Source organism: Argentina silus, assembly GCF_951799395.1.
Source record: "Argentina silus genome assembly, chromosome: 19".
NCBI lineage: Eukaryota > Metazoa > Chordata > Actinopteri > Argentiniformes > Argentinidae > Argentina > Argentina silus.
In genome coordinates this window covers 2,921,774-2,926,773 of record NC_139673.1, presented here as the reverse complement: position 1 = coordinate 2,926,773, position 5,000 = coordinate 2,921,774, and the positions used below count along the sequence as shown (strand labels likewise).

The window sequence follows — 5,000 nt, the reverse complement described above, 5'->3', positions numbered from 1 at the left end:
TGTCTCTCTCTCACACACACACACACACACACACACACACGTCAGTTTAGGCCGAGGTCCAGGACATGCCCTGGGTGTCAACTCAATCAATAAAAAAAGTCTTCAGCCCTGACGCCACAATCGGTCATTACCACAGCAACACAGGCCCCAGACTGCCTCACTATTACCCGCTCCAGCTAGCCCACACACACACACACACACACACACACACACACACACACACACACACACACACACACTAATTTGAACATCTAGCAGCCGTTGTGTGTGATGTACGGGGTAAGGAAAGTGAATGGTGGACCAGGGTGCCCTGCAGCTAACTCAAACGCCTCCTGTCAAACACGCTTTTCACACCTGCTTTAACTGCTGCTTATAAAACATTACTAAACCTCAAATTGACTCCGGGTGGGTGGGTTCTTCTGTGAGGAGAAGTGCACGTCTTTTAAAATCCGTGCTGCTGCGCAATATAAAACTGCCACTGAAGACTGCCATTTTCCCGGAGCTTTTAAATCAAATGTGACGTTTCCATTAAGGCTGTGGCAGGGCTGTAGGAACGAAGCCGTCATTCTTCAGCTGACTAGGCCTGACTACAAATACGCCGCTGCTGCTGTTGACTGTTTTTAGTTTTTCTCCCAGTTTTACATATCAACGGGGGCAGACGGAATGCTAATTTGAAGCGGACAAAAAGGAAATGTCAACATGGAACAAGGAAGCTGAGTCCAGTCCAGAGACTGAGGCTGTACTGAGCCAACAGGAGCTCGGTGCCAAAGAGGGCCAGGAGGGTGAGAGTGGGGGTGGGGGGGGGGGATCTGAGGTCCATGCAGGGGGCCTCTGTTCTTATTATGTCCATGAGGCTGTGGGATGGAGTGAGCTCGGTGGGGGGGTGGGGGTGGGGGTGCGGGTGCGGGGGCGTGAAGCAGAGAACCACAGATCTGACTGTTCTGAGGTTACATTAGACACAGATCTGAGGTTACATTACACTACATTTACATTTATGGCATTTAGCAGACGCCTTTATCCAAAGCGACTTACAACAAATACATTTGTTTAAGTAAGTGAATCATCTATCTATCTGTCAGTCATCATAACATAAAGTAATCAATGCTCAGGTTCACACAGTATCATGGTACCACAGGACCTGACCAGGGAATCTCTGGGTCCTAGCAGTAGCCTAGCCTACATAACAGCTCCCCCCCCCCCCACCCGACACCCCCATCCTAGCTCCCCCCCCCCCCCACCCTATGGCCCAAGTTTGTTAACTAACAAAGTGGGTCACACCAAGTTGGCATTCCCTGAACAATCCACCAAGCACATGACACAGAGCAGTCCATTGCAGGGTACATTTCTCAGCCTCTGTTGACAGGGGGCCAACTCTGAACTCACCCACCCCCCCTGGCCTAAACCAACTCAACTGAGCAGAAAACACTCTCCCCTTCTCATCAGAAACCCACGTTGTTTGATTTTCCCTCTGTCTGTATCCAGTGCGCTGCATACAGCTTCACAAACGCAAAGCTTAAATAATGTCAGAACGCAAAAACAAGCCTGAGATTGACATTAACTCGGGAACAAATGAAAGACGTTGAAGACTGCGTTTCAGTTTACAACCGGGGACTCCCTTTGAGAGGAATAATATCACTCTGCAATAAAAGGTTAATCTGTCGGCTGCTTCTATAAGCTGCCATAAGCAGATGTCTGGCAGGAAGCCTGTGGGAGTATTATACTTATTATACGATAACATCAAGGGAGGCTGGTGGGCTCATTGCAATGCATGGAATGAAACAAGGAGTGAGTGTGTGTGTGTGTGTGTGTGTGTGTGTGCGTGTGTGTGTGTGTCTCTGCGTCTTGTTTGATACCATTCCTTTTTCTATTCATTACAATGAGCCCGTAATTCTACATCCACCAGCCTCCTGTATAACAGGTACTATATAAATATGTACTGCAACAGCCTTAATGCTACAACTGGCAAGTGTACATAACCATGTACAGGAGCCTGAAATGAGTACATTGGAATAGGACAACCTGGCCCAAAGCACTGGGGCATGACCTATGCTCCTGACGGAGTAAAAGGGTTTAAGTCAAAACAGCAAGCAATCCCCGTCTAAATACACTCATTGGAATAATACGGCAGGCACCAAATTATTATAGATTGTTCAGCGTGACGCCCCTGAAGTGTGTCTTCAATTGGCTGTGTGTTCCAAGGGGGGTTGAATGTCATGCTGTGCTTTTTTAAATCCCAGAAACTCTGCCCATTTAGGGTAAAAGAGGGTAAAAGTGTGTGCTGGCCAGTTTTAGATGTATTGATTTTTTGTTGTCCAGTAAAAGGCAGTCAGGCCCATTAGGACTGGACCACCTCCCATCATCCCAAAGTGACCCCTGGAATCGAGAAACTTTGAAACTCTGAAAACTCAAGCCTGACCCGACCGGTCGGCCCGACATCAAAGACATGTTTATGAGTCAGAGCATGAAAACAGCCTGGCGGGTCCCGACTGAAAATTCAAACTGCACCCTGTGGGTCTCCATTACAGCCAAGTCATCACACTCTATTACCTTACCTAGTACTGTGCTGTAGCTCCCTACGCTGGATGGAGAAAGGGAAATCTTAGCCCAAGCAAGGCATAGCTTTAAAGCATAGGTCTAGTTCCAGCCAGCAACCAATGCAACCAAACACCTACCACCAATTCAAAACAATTTGCACTTGAGGTTACACATTAACCTAACCAAAGCCCCATTGTCTCTAGAACTCCCATCCCCACTCTGGTCATTGTTCTCCCAGGCAGTGGTCCAGACAGGTACGGAAGCAACCTCGGTTCCCAAGCAACTCACCTCACTGTCTCCGCCTCACAGGAACATCATGTCTGCCCCTCTGGCCAGCGTTCATGGAGTAGGGGGGAGTGGTTGGCCACACAACAGCATCCAGGGTTCGATTCCTGCAGGTGCACGCACGCACACACACGCGCACACACACACACACACAGAGAAAATGTCATGTTAGATCCCAATCCAGGGAAGTAAGTGTGTCAGCAGTGAGTGTGGTGCACTGCAGTGCCCTACCTACCTGTGTGTGTGTGTGTGTGTGTGTCTTATTTTCCCAGAGATGAAATAGAGACCTCACTGGCCTCTTTTTTTTTTTTCCTCAACTACTTCCCTGACACACACACACACACACACACACACACACACACACACACACACACACAAACACACACACACACAAACAAACACACAAACAAGTAAACACAGGCACACATCGCTGTCTGCTGATGAAGGTTCTGATTCAGTTGCAGATGAGAAACCAGTTAGGGCAAGCTGTCAAACATAAGAGGCTAACATCCAATTCAGATGAATCCTCTCTATGCAGCTGTCTGAGCATACAGGTAAAACTGCATCCACCGAGGTACAGTATCGATAGCTCTCTCATTCAGGGTCATATTCCATCAAGTTTCACCTTCCCCCTGCAATTGTGGGAACTCATTGATTTACATTACCAGTTTGTGGTCTACACCCTAGCCGGCGTCACACCCATGCTAAGATTTTAGATTTTAGAATCTTTGCTTCCTCAAACAGTGACGGAAACAGTGATTCAGCCCATTTTCTCTGGCAACCTATCGCCCACTATGATGAACACGGTTCTTCCTCGGTGTGTGTTTCTAACATGTTTATAAACGACTACAACAAGAACCGAGGCCGATCATAACAGCAGGCAATAGATCGCAATAGACACAAGCAACGCACAGTAGACGCGTGAGGCGGATTACATTTGCAGGTCTCACAAATGTGTGAGAGAGAGACACACAACAACGGCTTCCCAAACGGATTATGATCAATTAACTCAGCTGGAAGAGGCTGACGACAAGCTAGCAACCAAGCTAGATACTAGATACAAACAAGGTTGCAACAAGGGATCAACATGATTCATTCAGAAATCTATTTGTGCAGGGACGAAAAACACATACGAGCTAATTTCGCTTGCTTAGGTTATCGGAGGCATTGTCAACAAGCTGCCACTTTCTGACAGTTCGTATTAAAGCATTTGCGAAGGTGCACTAGAGCCGTGTGTGCATTGAATGCCTGCATCAGTAACTAGCTAGTTAGCTATCTAGCTAGCTAGCTGTCAAACGTTACCGACTGGAGAAACAAGCTACAAAAGCAATGGTACTGCTCGTTATGAGTCGCCTCTTACCGCAGTCCTTGTTCCAGACGTGAACTCACTCAGTGGCCGTGGTGGGTTAAGGTCTCTAACTCAATCGCTCCTATTCTGAGACGGTGAATTATCAATTTCATTTCAACCCGAGAGACTCAACCGCCACCCGCTCCTCCCGTCTGCGTCCCGTCTGCGTTCCGTCAGCGACAACAGCGGAGCTCCGCCCGCCGCCTCGGAGGATGGAAATGAGGACTTCTTTCTGCTAAATAAAAGCGCCCAGGTCAAAAACTGTAGAAGCATTTAGAAATAGTAAATATGAATAAAGGAACCACATATTATATTGAACTTATCTCTGGAAATAAATATGTAATCCTCTCTATGTATTATTTGTGTGTGTAAAGTATTCGAATAACCTAATTACCCTGATGAAAGACTGCTGAACTGGATATTGAACACATACAATGGACTGTACAGAAATATTTCACTAATTTAAACTCGTCTCTGGTACCAGTCTACTTGGCAAGACTTCTAGAATATGGATCAAGTGAGTTTGAGTCTAATGCAGTGTCTTACCAAATGTTGATGGCTTTTTACTGTGGCCATACACCCACATTAAAAAGCCACTTTAAACTCAAACTCGCTTGATCCATATTCTAGAAGTGCTGCAGAGTAGAGTGATACCAGAGATTAGTTAAAATGATCTAACAATATTTCGGTACAGTCCATTATTGGCGCCCTATGCAGTCCAGATAGGACACTTTGTGCTGTATGGCCACAGTAAAATGCTAACAACATTTGGTAAGACCGCTTTAGACTCAAACTCACTAGATGTAATGGCATGCATGTATGCACATTATAA

General features: G+C 46.6%; 1 protein-coding gene across 1 annotated transcript in view; it reads right to left on the bottom strand.

Annotated features, from left to right (window-relative positions):
• zdhhc7 (zDHHC palmitoyltransferase 7) overlaps positions 1 to 4,313 on the bottom strand; it is a 13,943-nt gene extending 9,630 nt beyond the window's left edge. The window contains exons 1-2 of the mRNA XM_083691561.1: positions 4,181 to 4,313; positions 2,824 to 2,927 (exon numbers count right to left, since the gene is read on the bottom strand). The gene's annotated coding sequence lies outside the window, so the exon portion shown is untranslated. The remainder of the gene's footprint in view (positions 1 to 2,823; positions 2,928 to 4,180) is intronic.
• Between the last annotated feature and the right edge of the window lie 687 nt (positions 4,314 to 5,000).